Source organism: Drosophila suzukii, chromosome X (genome assembly GCF_043229965.1).
Source record: "Drosophila suzukii chromosome X, CBGP_Dsuzu_IsoJpt1.0, whole genome shotgun sequence".
Taxonomy (NCBI): domain Eukaryota; kingdom Metazoa; phylum Arthropoda; class Insecta; order Diptera; family Drosophilidae; genus Drosophila; species Drosophila suzukii.
Genome location: NC_092084.1, coordinates 9,676,321 through 9,693,266, shown reverse-complemented (window position 1 = coordinate 9,693,266; position 16,946 = coordinate 9,676,321).

Genomic DNA, 16,946 nt, shown 5'->3' with positions numbered 1-16,946 from the left:
CGCCTTGATTTGGATAAACTACGACTGAAAAACCTCTAAAAAATGAGTATTTTTGACCAAAATCTGAATTCCAAAAATAAACGACCTACCCCCTTACAAAAAATGAAAAATTTTGTCAAAAAATAAATCTTCTTTAAAGTTATAGGGATCGATAGCAATTGAAGCAAGCTGCTCAAAACTGTCGGTCTTTTAGCTGTACTCCTTGATTTGGCTAAACTACGACTAAAAAACCACTAAAAAATGAGTATTTTTGGCCAAAATCTGAATTCCAAAAATAAACGAGCTACCCCTTACAAAAAATGAAAAATTTTGTCAAAAAATAAATTTTCCTTAAAGTGATAGGGATCGATTGCAATTGAAGCAAGCTGCTCAAAACTGTCGGTCCTTTAGCTGTACGCCTTGATTTGGATAAACTACGACTGAAAAACCTCTAAAAAATGAGTATTTTTGACCAAAATCTGAATTCCAAAAAAAAACGAGTTACCCCCTTACAAAAAATGAAAAATTTTGTCAAAAAATAAATCTTCCTTAAAGTGATAGGGATCGATAGCAATTGAAGCAAGCTGCTCAAAACTGTCGGTCTTTTAGCTGTACTCCTTGATTTGGATAAACTACGACTAAAAAACCACTAAAAAATGAGTATTTTTGGCCAAAATCTGAATTCCAAAAATAAACGAGCTACCCCCTTACAAAAAATGAAAAATTTTGTCAAAAAATAAATTTTCCTTAAAGTGATAGGGATCGATTGCAATTGAAGCAAGCTGCTCAAAACTGTCGGTCCTTTAGCTGTACTCCTTGATTTGGATAAACTACGACTAAAAAACCACTAAAAAATGAGTATTTTTGGCCAAAATCTGAATTCCAAAAATAAACGAGCTACCCCCTTACAAAAAATGAAAAATTTTGTCAAAAAATAAATCTTCCTTAAAGTGATAGGGATCGATAGCAATTGAAGCAAGCTGCTCAAAACTGTCGGTCTTTTAGCTGTACTCCTTGATTTGGATAAACTACGACTAAAAAACCACTAAAAAATGAGTATTTTTGGCCAAAATCTGAATTTCAAAAATAAACGAGCTACCCCCTTACAAAAAATGAAAAATTTTGTCAAAAAATAAATTTTCCTTAAAGTGATAGGGATCGATTGCAATTGAAGCAAGCTGCTCAAAACTGTCGGTCTTTTAGCTGTACTCCTTGATTTGGATAAACTACGACTAAAAAACCACTAAAAAATGAGTATTTTTGGCCAAAATCTGAATTCCAAAAATAAACGAGCTACCCCCTTACAAAAAATGAAAAATTTTGTCAAAAAATAAATTTTCCTTAAAGTGATAGGGATCGATTGCAATTGAAGCAAGCTGCTCAAAACTGTCGGTCTTTTAGCTGTACTCCTTGATTTGGCTAATCTACGACTAAAAAACCACTAAAAAATGAGTATTTTTGGCCAAAATCTGAATTCCAAAAAAAAACGAGCTACCCCCTTACAAAAAATGAAAAATTTTTTCAAAAAAAAAAACTTCCTTAAAGTGATAGGGATCGATTGCAATTGAAGCAAGCTGCTCAAAACTGTCGGTCCTTTAGCTGTACGCCTTGATTTGGATAAACTACGACTGAAAAACCTCTAAAAAATGAGTATTTTTGACCAAAATCTGAATTCCAAAAATAAACGACCTACCCCCTTACAAAAAATGAAAAATTTTGTCAAAAAATAAATTTTCCTTAAAGTGATAGGGATCGATTGCAATTGAAGCAAGCTGCTCAAAACTGTCGGTCTTTTAGCTGTACTCCTTGATTTGGATAAACTACGACTAAAAAACCACTAAAAAATGAGTATTTTTGGCCAAAATCTGAATTCCAAAAATAAACGAGCTACCCCCTTACAAAAAATGAAAAATTTTTTCAAAAAATAAATCTTCCTTAAAGTGATAGGGATCGATTGCAATTGAAGCAAGCTGCTCAAAACTGTCGGTCCTTTAGCTGTACGCCTTGATTTGGATAAACTACGACTGAAAAACCTCTAAAAAATGAGTATTTTTGACCAAAATCTGAATTCCAAAAATAAACGAGCTACTCCCTTACAAAAAATGAAAAATTTTGTCAAAAAATAAATCTTTTTTAAAGTTATAGGGATCGATAGCAATTGAAGCAAGCTGCTCAAAACTGTCGGTCTTTTAGCTGTACTCCTTGATTTGGCTAAACTACGACTGAAAAACCACTAAAAAATGAGTATTTTTGGCCAAAATCTGAATTCCAAAAATAAACGAGCTACCCCCTTACAAAAAATGAAAAATTTTGTCAAAAAATAAATCTTCCTTAAAGTGATAGGGATCGATAGCAATTGAAGCAAGCTGCTCAAAACTGTCGGTCTTTTAGCTGTACTCCTTGATTTGGATAAACTACGACTAAAAAACCACTAAAAAATGAGTATTTTTGGCCAAAATCTGAATTTCAAAAATAAACGAGCTACCCCCTTACAAAAAATGAAAAATTTTGTCAAAAAATAAATTTTCCTTAAAGTGATAGGGATCGATTGCAATTGAAGCAAGCTGCTCAAAACTGTCGGTCCTTTAGCTGTACGCCTTGATTTGGATAAACTACGACTGAAAAACCTCTAAAAAATGAGTATTTTTGACCAAAATCTGAATTCAAAAAAAAACGAGTTACCCCCTTACAAAAAATGAAAAATTTTGTCAAAAAATAAATCTTCCTTAAAGTGATAGGGATCGATTGCAATTGAAGCAAGCTGCTCAAAACTGTCGGTCTTTTAGCTGTACTCCTTGATTTGGCTAAACTACGACTAAAAAACCACTAAAAAATGAGTATTTTTGGCCAAAATCTGAATTCCAAAAATAAACGAGCTACCCCCTTACAAAAAATGAAAAATTTTGTCAAAAAATAAATTTTCCTTAAAGTGATAGGGATCGATTGCAATTGAAGCAAGCTGCTCAAAACTGTCGGTCCTTTAGCTGTACGCCTTGATTTGGCTAAACTACGACTGAAAAACCACTAAAAAATGAGTATTTTTGGCCAAAATCTGAATTTCAAAAATAAACGAGCTACCCCCTTACAAAAAATGAAAAATTTTGTCAAAAAATAAATTTTCCTTAAAGTGATAGGGATCGATTGCAATTGAAGCAAGCTGCTCAAAACTGTCGGTCTTTTAGCTGTACGCCTTAATTTGACTAAACTACAATTGAAAAACTGGAAAGAAAAAATCGTTTTTTTGACTAAAGCTTAAACCTTTTTTTTTTTAATAGCAATCTGTTGTTTAGCTTTTGAAGCCTTTATAGAAAGTGCAAATCCTTAACCTAAAATGCTTATTACTCAAGACTTGTGATTTTTGATGGTCAAAACGTTAGAAATTTCACCCGCTAAGTGTGAGTCATATATTTTTTTTAATTGCCCGAACTTGTCATTTGCCGTCGACTGCCATTTAATTTCACTAATTAATTTGTTTTTCCAAAAACACACACACACATACAGCCCCAAAGGATGAAATGAAGGGGCGTGGGGGTGCTAAAGACACGCGGCAGCTGCCGCAAAAGCCAAAAACAACAATTAAACATAAATCTTATAAATTTCCGTAGCCAAAACTTCCTGCCAAGGCTTTTTGTCTCCGCATCCACATCCAGCCCTCTCTTTCGCACACCAGACTCCCGTCCCTTTCTTTCTTTGAGTCGAGATTTCTCGCCGTGCCACCGAGCATATTTCATTTCGGCTGCAACTTTCCCAAGACACGCCCACCACGCATGGACCCCGCCCCGTTTTTCACCGACCCCGTTTTTCTCAGCCGAAAAAACTTTTCCCCAAAAAGCGTAGCGAAGAAGCAGCAGAAGCTGGGCGAAGAAGAGGAAGCGCATTGTTTGTTGTCTAACAGTCTATGACTACTTAAGACAACCCACATGCACACCCTCACACGCACAGCAGCGGTCAAGAAAATAGCAACGGGCATAAATGTATGAAATTAAATTATTTGATGCTTAGTTGGATATTTTTATACACACTTAAGTATTTTCCAAAATTGTTTTTTCGTTTAGTTTTAAAAATGTAAGCTTTGAAAAATGATTTAATGTTTAACTCATAAACACTTCTTGTTAATATTTACAGAAGTACATTTTTATTTACGTTATTTTATTATTAAACAGCACCCTGTGGCTCTAAAAAAAAATAACAGTCCTTAAATTAATAATAATAATAATAGTATTTTCAGAACTATTCAAAAGTTTTAATGATTTCTCTACAATTAACATTTAATTATGGTTTGGTTTTTCAATAAAATGTAATGAGGCACAATATACCCGAATTAGGTATAAGAACTTGTAGGTTTTTATATGCATTATATGCTAGTAACTTGAGGACAGGTGTAAATGAACACATACACCTACAGACATGTAATTTAATTTCACTATTTTACTTTGGCTGCCGCTGGTTTTCAGTTTACAGTTACTTTGTTGGCGGAAAAGTGCAACAAGGCTACACACGCACACACATGGACAGCCACACGCACACACTCACGCAAACACACACAGACAGACACACATCGAAGGACCACAGAAAACATTTGTTACAATTTCCCACGTAAATACTTCCTGCCAAGAAAGGCTCTCTCACACGCACACATATGCAAAGCACAATTATAATTGTCATAACACAAAAGCAGCTGAAAATTTAGTGCCAAGTGCGAAAAGTTCCACCAACTGAGGAAGAAGAAGAGAGAGGAGAAGGTGCAGAAGAATCGAGGGTTTGGCGAAGATTCCCATTCCATTCGAGGGCGGTTCTAGGAGTTCTAACCTCTCCTGAAACTTTCAAAACATTTTAATAATATGAAAATTTTAAAGGGTTCTCTAAATGGTATTTTTAATTATTTCTGATCAATGTTGCTTTGCTTAAATTAATATTTTGTAAAATGTTTAAAATACAGACTGTTTATTTGGTTGTTTATCATTTATCATTATTTTTCTTTTTTTATGTGTGTTACTAGGAAATACTAAAATATGCATACCCATAATAAAATGATTTTTAATATTTTTTTGTAATCCTTTCCTTTGTTTAAATAAATATATTGTAAAATGTTAAATATACAAACAGTTTATTTCGTTTGGGTCTATCATCTAAAAATTATTTGTTTATATGTATATGTTTTTTTTAGAAAAATCTAAAACATGCATACAAAGCCATATGTATTTTATTTGCTAATTTATAGAAAACTCTGCAATAGATGTATGTATTTTTTAGATTTTTGTTGGGACTTTTTTTCTAACCCCACTCGCTGCACTGGCGACTTTCTCCCACCCCTTTCTCCGGGCCAACTCTCTTTCTCTCTCTGGCAGTGACACGTTGATAAATGACATTTGCGGCGTCAATGTGAATTTTATAAATTCTCGCAACTTTCACGCCCGCTGCGAGCATCTTTACCGGGGAGTGAAAAGCCAGGAAAATGCGGGGAAAACCAGGCAATGGCCAAAACAAAACGCTGACGCCAGTGGCAATAAGCCTGAATGAAAGTGTGGGCGGTAGTTTTTCGTCGCCTTGGTAGTTGCATATTTTTTATGACACTTTTGCGGCTTATCAACGTCATGGCAAACACATGCACTTGAGCCCATCCACGTTACTTTCGCCACTAACCAATTTCACATGGCCCACACCATTCCGCAGCCCGCCCGTCGTCACATTATTTACATTGTCAACAAGCTGTCGCCGGTTTTTCACAGCTCCGCCGCAGTCCGTTCTTCATTTTCATTATCCAACTTTCTTTTTTTTTTTTGCCCTCCCCAGCTGGCTGTTGATTTTCGCCCGATTTTCGTTTTGTTTTTAATTTTTCTACCCCAGTGAAAGTTTAATTACTATGGCCGAAATCTGACAGAGTCATGCTGTTAACTTTACCAAGTTACTTTTTCCGCCGGAAAATCTGCCTCCAAAAGGGGCGGTGGTCAAGCTCGATGGTGGGCAACAGGTTGTGATCGATCGGGAATTTTTGGAAAAGCTGAGGAAAACTTGTTGATGACTTTCGGAAAATATCCATAAGAATTTGGAGTGTCACCGATGGACGTCAATTAATAATGTCCATAGCTACCACTGAAAAAATATACAATCCAATCGATGAGTTGGTAAATATATTAGTTTTTTATTGGAATAAAAACTCAAAAACATTTTAACATTTCCCCTTTTATAATAAACAAATATGTTAATATAGTTTTCATTTGATAATAAATCACAGGTATATATTGGTACTAATTAAGAAGCTACCCAAGTTATAAATTCGTAGTGCTCAAATGATTTAGTTCATATATAAACCTAGATCCATATATTTTTAGATAAACATAGATAGTATTTAGTAAATTTTAATGAGGTATCCTAATTTTTTTAACAACTTTACTGGCTACTTTCATGTTTTTTAGGTACTAATAAAGAACAAATAGTTCCAATTCCCATTTAAATTTAAGTTTTTAATTTGCCAGGCACACAAAACAAGACTTCTCCCAAAATACAGCGCCCAGTGGCCTTAAAGTCTGTAGATATTTCTTAGGTTGCTTTTTTGTGAAGAAGTCTGTTCTCCAACCCCTGGACCAAAGTCAGAACCCCCTCCGCCCCCCACAGTGTCCCGTGTCAAGTGTCAACTGTCTGACATTCGATGTGGCGCCCAGGTCTTGAAATGCTAATGAACTTGGGTAATAAGTCGCCTGACCTCGCACCCTCACCTTCCATCTCAGGTGTCTCACTCTCTCCTTAATATATATATATAAATCTTGGTGGGCTGCGGCGGGAAAGGGGGCGTGGCAGCAGGCCACGTTTAACAATTTGCAGGCTTAATGTGGCACCAAAGTGTTAAAGTCCATGTGGCCCATAAGTTGGCCGGTGGAAATGTCCGTAATGTATGGTCTGAGTACGTGTCGCCCAATCCCATTCGATGGCAAAGGGGTCTTGGGAAATGGGAAACGGCTGAGGAAAACTGAAAGGGTGGAGTTTAATTATGAGTCCGACCCGGGCTATTAAAACAACTCTCTGGCAATATCTAATGTGGGTGGGTTGGGGGTGGCTTGAGTTTGAGTTTGAGTTTGATACCTATCAAACATTCACAGCCAGCCCAACCAGAAAAGCTACCCAAAAAACGACCTTGTCCGGCGGGTTTACCCCCATTTGCCATTTCGATATCGACGAAAAATTGCCGGCCATTTGCATGGGTGTGGGGGACACTGAAACAGACTTTAAAGTGTAATTTCTGTGGTTACATTTGCCAAACATAAATCTAATGGATATTAATACAAGTTAGGGCCATCCCCATACCATCTCCATTCCGGGTGATCCACCTCTCCGGCCGTATTCGTACGTGAGCTCGTATATTCTACGTGCTTTTCAGTTTCAGTTTCAGTTCCCGGTTCCAGTTTCAGTTTCAGTCCGGGCTAGGATTTTGGGGCCCGAATAGCGATTTCCGGCATTTGCGGAGCCTCATTTCTGGTTTATTATAATTCAACACGAATGTGTGCGTGCGGGTTGAGGGTCTCGGGTCTCTCGCCTTTCCAAAAAGGGGGGCCATAAAATAGTGTGCGGGGTGTGGACCATGACTACGAGTACGAATACGTATCCACATTAGGTCTCCGTCCACATCAAAATATTTCAATTTTGCAGTTCGCTTTTGCGGTGCTTTTGCCATTTCAATGTTGTGTTTGCCTCCACTCGGCAAATTATCCTGCACAAAGAGAAAATAGTTAGGCAAATAAGATTTTTACTAGGCAAAGGATGTGAATAAAATATAATAAATATGGTCAAGATTTTAAAAACTTATCAGGACTTTAGAAAACTTTACTTCAAAATATGAAACTATAAAATAAGAAGGTTTTACAGAGAGATTAGGACTTGTTTAGGATTTAAGTCCCATAATAAAAAACAAAAATTTGAGAAATGTTTCCAAAGTTATGGTTCCAATTAGACAAATAATTCCCCAAATTAGTATGGTAAGCATTTATGCAAAAACATTTTTCAAAATGTATTTCAATGTACTTTTTTGACGAGGCAAGGTGGGCGTTTCAAGGGGTTTTCAGCTTTTCTTGGCTGCCATAAAAAATACCATATCCCGTTGCCGTATGAGATTTAATGCGCTTTATGCAAAGCGCCGAGCTCTCATTTAAATTAGATCAGGTCCAGAAAATGGCCGCAACCCCTTCAGCCGCTGCCATTGGGGAAAAGCGGAAAAGTGGGTGGAAAAGTGCCGACAAACACTGGCTGAAAATGTCTTAATTGCTTCAGTTCCTGCCTGACATCCAGAAGTTTGATTAAAAAGTTCGCACGTCACTCAATGACGCTAATCAAAGAGGGAGAGGGCACTATGGCAGCGAGAGAGATGGGGCTACTCGGCGAAAGTTTGTTTCAATCAATGCGGTTGGCAGATATTTATATACATATATAGATATACAAACATATATATGGCCACAATTTCTAGGACCAAAGTTGTAAACGAGCACATAAATAACTTGAATTCAGCCTGGGGTTCTAGATTCTGTGGATTGTGGAACGAACTGAAGGAAAAGCCAAGGCCGCCAAAACGTCAATGGAATATCAATTTTAAAGCAGCCAGAAGTCGGATGCGGATACAGATAATAGACACAGATACGGATGCGGATGCGGATGCGAGCTGGGGGATGCAGGATGCGAAATACAGGATGCAGGATACCAAATAGGGGATACGGGATATGGGACACGGGATGTATGGACATGGACACTGGCTCATTCCGAAGGGGTGCCCTGAATAAATATGAATTCCGCCGGGATGGCCTCATCGCTCCACAGTGCATCCGTACATATGTGGCCATGTATTCAGGTCTATGACAATAACTTGACGCTAAGCCCAAGTCAAAACTGGAATTGAAATGCAAGCTGGTGGAAGCGAACAACAACATCGCATGGCCCATATGGTATGGGTAGTATGGATGGGCTACAAAATGGGGGGCTACGATATAGGGGGGAATGATGCATCGGGGATTTGTCGAGCTGGCTAAGATGTAAGCCGATGGGGTTGTCACTCCTACTGCTCTTATTTATTTTCATGGAAAAAACTGCTAGATGAATGGCATATTTGCCTATTCTTATGGTACTCGCAAGGGGGATAGTCTTTATTGTAAGATATAGTTCTTTAAGAGCTGTTTACTTCATAAAAACAAGCCAGTACTTCATTCCAATGGTATTTAATAAATGGAAAATAAATCTTAAGGGCTACCCTTCATTGTAAAATATAAGTACTTTACTTCATAAATAGAAATTCGTTCTTCCTCTATAAGAAATTCAATAAATGGTAGATAAATCTTAAAAGCTTGACTCTTAAATATATTCCTGATCCTTATAGCTCGATCCCCCGACCTTTGACCCGTAACCTTTAATATCTACACAGTTTCTATTTTCGAATCTCGTTCGCAATTCCGCATCCTTCTGCTCGGCACGTGCTCCTCGCATTTGAAATCCCTGTCAGCTTCCAATTTGAATGTAGCTGCCAGCAGTGCCATTGTTATTTGCCTCTCATCTAATTCAATTATAGCCACGAATATTGGATCATAACTGGCCAACAACCTTCTTTGCCAGTCCCGCTTTTCCGGCCAAAGTCGGCGAACGGCGAATCTTTGTTGTTCGGGCCAGAAAGCGAGGGACATGGCCAACAACTAAAAAAGATGGCTAACGAAAATAGCCCACACAAACACTCGCAAATAAAAAAAAAGAGGGAAGAGCTACGGCCAAGATGAAGCTGGAAAAATGCCGATAAACGGAAATACAAAACAAGAAACGTGCACAAATCTAATTTCCAAACAACACGCGCAGAGTCAAACAAAAAAATGGCAAAAGAGAGCGGAAAACGGCGGGGAAAACTGAAATGTAGAAAACCAGAAAAAATAACAACAAAAACAAAGGAAGAAAGGCTGAGACTTTCAGAAGAAGGCATTTCTGGTACCCTAGCTGCAAGTATTTGACATTGGTGATCTATTCGGAATTTTAAAATGATCTAATACTATTAATGTTGAAATGCTAATTTTGATAGCTAGAAACAAAAAATAATAATATTAAAATAATCTATTGAATAATCTATTACAATACCATTATCAAAACCGATAGCCTTTATTCTGTTTGATATTATTGAACTTATGCAAAGTCAACAACTTAAAGTATTTAACATTTTTTAAATACCCTATTTTGCTAGCTATAAACAAAAAAAAATAAAACAATCTAATCCAACTAATCCATTATAATACCATAATAAATATTAATAATTCTTAACTTATTTCTTAATCATTTCCTGTAATTAAATCTATTAATGCTCATGCTGCACTTGTTTTATAGAGCTTAAAAAGAATCTTTAATTTACCACATTTTTTTTTGTGAAAAGTTTTTATTTCCAAGGCCTGGAGTCGGAGATACCTCTCCCCAATATAACAGATATTTTTTCCAGGGTATGGCAACAACATGCGCGATGACGACGATGGCAAAATTGAAATGGAGATAGATGTCAGCGAGAGCGAAAGAGATGGGGTAGAGCGGAGCAAAGTGAAACTTTTCAATATCCGCATCCGCTCATGAATAATAATTTATAATGGCCGTGGCCGCGTGTCATAAAAAATCGAGCGGCAGAAGCCTCGACTTCGACTTTGAGTCCCACTTTCAGTTCCACTTCCACTTTGACTTTGAGGACAACTTCTTTCCGGGGCGAACAAGTGTCTAAACCACCTGCCACCCGCCGTCTCAAGCGGTTTTCCTATTCTACAGTGATTTCTGAAACTACCAACTGCACACATTGTTATTTTGCCAGCTCTCGAACTTTTCTGCCACACTCTCTTGAATAATACCAGAATTTTCTGTTTTATAACCTTTCCAATCGGTATAAGTTATACATTTGGTTTTCTAAAATCAAGATATTATATCTGTAAAATTGATTATGATATAAGGAAATAGGTATTCTGTATCAGTTTTTAATATATTAAGGTACCCATTCTTTTAAGCAAATAAGTATTTTTAACACTAAAAAACATATGCAAAGGTCTACTTGTTCTGATATTTATATTTAGGGTTATTTAGTTTATAGATTCATATCCTTCAAAAAATTGACTTTGGTTTCTTTAAGAAGAAAAACAAATGGAAAGTAAAGAATATTTATCTAGAGGTATGAAATAAATGAGTAAGCAAGTTTTTCTCACCCCTTAGAATAACTTTCACCTGAGTTTCTAAGGTTTCCTTAAAAGAATTGCATAATAAAAAACCAGTTCCCTGGAAACATGATGATAAGCCGATCCTTATCCCTGTAATCACTGTACTTTGGCGTTGACAAATAAAAAGTTGTGAACGAAAATGTAACTTTGGCTGAACGGCGAGCGGAGCAACATGTATAGGGTTGGTTTCCGGGGGATCGGGGGATCGGTAGATGGCGTTTCCGTTCCGTTGATGAGTGTGTCACCTGCTACACCTTTATGCCACACCTTACCGAACCCACCCCGCCCCCTTTTTCCAACCGCCTTCTGCTGCAGAAACCGGAAAAAGTTTGCTCGCTCTGCGGTTTTTTGCGTTTAGCTTATGAATATGACAGCAACTTTTGGTAGCAACTGTACCTTACTCGTTTTAAGTTAATGAAACTGCCTGCTTGGCTCACTCTTTGTTAATTAAATGGCATATATCTCATGCAAATGAAATGCGAAACGAACTCTTGCCAATTATACATTTCCACACACACACACACACACAGATCGCATTTTAAGCACTGCTTTCACCTTTATTGCCTGCCTTTCTCCAGGAGACTTTCACGCCGCCATGATAATGATAAAACTTTGACTGGATTGTTACAAAATCACGCCCACCCAGCCGCGGCCCATCAAATTCTTATTAGCGCTCAATTTCAATTGATTCGCCGCACAGAAGGAGCAACAAAAAAAACTTTTCCAATCAGCCGAAGACCAAACAATCCTTCTTAAAGGAAAGCCACCCGGCTAAAAAAGTTCGTGAGCTTCCCTCTTTCGCTCGCTAAAAACCCAATTAAACGCGTCATTAAATTATTTCGCAATTTGCATATATTTCGTATTTCGACTCAATAAAATTTCACACCTGAGTGAACGACCTCCGCCCACACACGCACCTGCACCTGCCCCCTTTTTTCCAACCCACTGTGCCACCCAACCACCTTCATTAACCCACGACAAGTTTTCTCTTTTCCGTATTTTTCCCCGTTTTTGGTTTTTTCCTTTTGCCTGGCATTTCATTTTATTTTATTTTATTTGTTCTTTTATTTTTATTCGTATTTTTATTTTCATTTTCATTCTTCAATTTGTTGTCGATGTTGTTCTTAAACTTGTTTTGCTGCTGGCACACGTATAGTATACTTAGGTATACGATATATACAAATTCCAGTTTATGCTTTTGTACAAATACAAATTGTGATGGCATTAGCTTAAACAGTTTCGGTTAAGGTGAGGTGAATTTTCTTGGAATTTCAATTGGTCAGGGTCGAGGGATCTCAGGAGCACAGCCCCGTTTATGTTTCTGGAAATTAAAAAATGATTTTTCTTAACGATTTCTGATTGTTTTGATATTTTTTCAATATTCAAGAGTATTGAAACTTAGCTGAAAAGTATTTTATTAATATTTCTTAATTGTTAATTATAATATCATACATTCATTAAAATTTATTAGATATTTTTTAACTAAAACATTATTAATTTTATATTTATTTTTAATAATTTTGTATTTTAATATAATTAAATGTTTTTAGGGAACTTTATAGATTTTTCCAGCAATTTTTATAACCGAGGATGTTCAACTTGATTTATAGCCCCAAAATGTTGAGGGTATTTCGAAAAAAAAGAGGTTCTCTCAAGGCCAGTCGAATCGTATCCCTTTTTTCTTTGGCCTGGGCCTGGAATGGAGCCAATGTTTTCTCTGGGGATCTCCCTTAATGACCCAGAAATGTATGCAATACGCATTTAATTCATTTTTTCACCCTTTTTTTTAATTTCTTCAAATATCTCAACCCGAAATCCCCTCGCAACGCCCCCTTTTCCAACAGCAATGCACGCACATAAAATAAATAAATACGGGGGAAGAAAAAAAAGACTGGAAAAGCGTCTACATGAGACGCATATTTAATTCCCCCCGACCCCTTGGTCCTGTCACGAAAGGATTTTTCATAGCCTCCTGGCTTTGGACTCTGTTTTGTTTTTTTTTTATTTTCCTGAGCTTCACTTTGTTTGGTTTTGTTTCAGCTTTTTTGAGCTGTTGTTCGCTTTGTCGCTGTTTTTATGCTTTTACGTAGGGTATTTTATTTTGAAGCACAAGTTTGCAATTTTGGAATTGCATTTGCTGTTTTTCAAATTTTCGGAAAAATATTGTATTATAATATATAATTTATATAACTATGTATGTACCAATGTCTCTCCAAAATTCTTTTCGATCCAGGGTATTTCGAATTTCACTTCCCAAATCTCTACCTCTTGTTAAATTTAATTTTGTGCACACTTTATTTTTATTTCCTTCATTATTAATCGCATGTTTACACACCAGAAACGCAGCCTGCATGTGTATGTGTGTGATGGAATATGTATGTGTGCGGGTGTGTGTGTGTGCGAGTGTGTGGGTGAGGGGTGTGGCCTGGGGGCGGACCGGGAAATTCTTTAAATTTCGAAACACGAACAGCGACGAGCCAAAGTTTTATTATATAATGAAGTGCGATCGTAAATCACATTAATTGCCCGCTAGATGGCGCTGTCAGTGTTCAATATGGCGGCCTAAAAACCAAAATGGCCGCCGTGCCAACCAATTAAGAGGAAAAGAGAAGGGGAGAGGTGAAAATGGGGGTTACAAGAAGTGGGGACCAAAAGTCGATTAAAATGCGACATTGAAAAAAATCTTTAATGGTATATATCAGACAATATGGTGTCCTAAGCTTCAATATTACAAATTTCTATCAAACATTTATTAATTTTATTTTTACTCCCCTTAATCCATAATCCATATATGCATACATGGTTAAAAATTCATATTGTTATTTTTTTGTTGCTCTAAGGTTTAACTTATTTTCACATTTCGAAATCCAGTGTTCATCACAGTTTAATTACAATTTTTTCGATAACAAAAAACCCCGTTAAAACGTAATTTACAAGTGACAGCAAGCGACAAGGAAACCAAATAAAAAACCTAAAAACTTAATTGAAACGAGAAGTGTGGCGAGAAGACAGCGTTTAACGCAAACAAAAAATTTGCCACACACACACATGTTGTGTTATGAACTACCCGGTTTTATCGGGAATCGCCACCTCTGCCACTGATAAAGTTCAAAAGTGAATGCTTTTTAGTTGCACAAATTGCCAAACAAACAAAATTCAACGCGGGGGCAGGAAAAAAAACAAAAAGGAATGGAAGGGAAAACACAACAACGCGGAAATCCAAAACAACAACCATGCAAACACACATCAAGTCAAGGCAAGCCAAACAAAACTGTCCCTGGAAAAACCCAAAAACTAAACGCCACCACCAACGCCACTTTTACCCGCCCACCAATCGCCGAAGAAAACCTCGAAAATAGAGTGCAACAAAAAAGGACAGGAGCTCGCATGTAAGTGCACAGAAATATAACTGCTTTTAGTTTCCGCTTCCGTTTTAATGCACCGCGCACCGCGGTCACACTGGTCGCTGTGGTCACACTGGAAGGGTAGGGGTGCTGGGTGCTGGGTGGTTTGCTTTAGGGGGTGGTGAGTTTTTGTTCCGAAAGTGGGTGGTGGTGCTCAGTGGGTTGGCCCACTGATAGAAATCAAGGCTATTGAAAAAGCGGACCAAAGGGCGGCAGAGTAAATGCTCTTAGACCAAAAGGTTTTCAAAAGCGATCAAAAATTGAAATGAAAATGTACGGAACATGAAGTGAAAAGCAATGGAGGATGATGGAAAATCTTAGAAGAGGAACAGAACAGCTAAAAATATGTTCGAAAGTTCAAAAACCGTTTTCTTACTTATTATAAAGAAAGGGGCAAGATAAAATAAGAATTTTAAATAATTAAAACTATATTTTTTATTGTATATATGTAATAAAAAATTAAAAATAAATAATTAGTTGCTAGGTATAGGACTTAAAGTAATTGATTTCATAAAAATATTCAATGGATGTTAAAGAATCAATTTATAAACTATTGTATTATGATAGTTTAAGATTGAAAACTTAAATATATCCCCGACAGTGTATCTCAAGGTCGCATTTTAGGGCTCTTTTGTGGAAGCGGGACATATGTTGAGACCAGGGCAAGTTGGTTACATTTCTGGAATTGGTCGAGTTTTGGTTGGTTAGTGGGCGGATAGTGGGTCCTGAATTGGTGGTTCGCAGCAGCCTTTGTCCTGCGTTGGCCGGCTCCCTCCTTTATGTGCAATATTTTGCAATTTTATTTGTTTGCCGCTTTGGATTCGAGTTTTTATCAAGGTTCGAATGGGATATTTGGCGCGACCTTAGTTTTAATTGACAGAGAAATGGGGGGAGAGCTCGGTTGGCGGATGTTCGCAGCGGAAGCCGCGTTTTGTTTCCACTTTTCCGCTCGATTTTTGCTCCATTGCGGTGTGATATGGGCGACTTCCGCCTTGCACTTTGCATTTCCGGCCAGCGAACAAAGCACGCGTCATTTGTCAGGAGTTCTCTACGCCCTCCCCCCTTAGAAACGCCCCTGCTCCAGGATTCGCATCGGTTCACTGTCATCCGCAGCCGACTCCATCAATCTGACAGGTGGCAAGTAAATTGAAACTCCATTGAAAGCCGGAGTTGCAGGTGGAAAGGGGGCAAACTGGAGTCGGACAAACAGGCATATTAATTACCGGCAATCCTGCCAGACCTTCAATCCAAAAGAGGTCAGAACTACTTGGCAATTAGAAAGCCTTATGAAAAAAGAGCTCATATCGAATGGACAAACTGCAGAAAAGTTTCCTTACAGGGCTGTCAAATTTATGGCAATTACTTCTAAACGTTTTGTGGGGCATAAATAAGGCTTCCTTAGTTAAATATTTTACATTTGAACATTTAATAGCATAAAAAATATATAATATTTAAATTTAATAATCAAGAAAAATGATTTAAAATACTCCTTAAGCACCAATTAGTTCTAAGAACATTAATAAATTGTATTTAAGCAATGGTTTTTTTTAACGGATTTTAAAAGATTTAATTATAAAGACCTATAGCAATACGACAATTAAAGTAATTCACTGAAGTGAAGAAATGAATAATATACGAGTGCGGTTATTATGTTTATTGGCTGGGTCCCCCTGGAATCTAGAATAAGAACACTTTTTAAATAGTTTGAGTTTTGCGGGTCAGCCATGCGGCTTGAGGTCATAGGTCATTGTCGCCGGGCGGCGATGGTTTGATGGTTTTATGGTTTGCAGCCGGACTACTCATTTATTCATGTGCAATTCTCGGACACCGCTTGTGTGCTTTCCACGTGTTTTAATTAGTTTTCCAGGGTTCATCAGCTTACCGCTGCCGTTCGAGGCCCCAAAGGCCTTTCCATTTGGCCACCGGAATGGGGGCGACTCCAGCTACTCCGGCTCCTCTTCGGAGTTCATTGCCGGAATAATGAACATAACAAATCAACGGGTCGTCATTAGGCACACCCCAGTAAAATGGGCCTGGAATGTGGCGAGTGGGATTGGAACTGGGCTCTATGCATAATTTTTCAGCTCACTGAAGCAAAAACAAAGTGTTGACGGCTCCAGGTGCTCGAAGGTGGGACTACAAAAGTAATTACAGCCCAACCAGCTGTTGCCCAGATTAATTGCCTCCGGTTTGGGAAATGCCTGTGACTGTAACTCACAAAATGGCCAGGGAAAACAATAGAATGCCATATGATTTTCCTAAAAAAAAAAACTAAGAGATAAACTACAAAAATAAACTAAAATATTTATTTACCCATCAATATATATTATTTAAATTTCAAACTTCTCTAGCTCTTTAACAA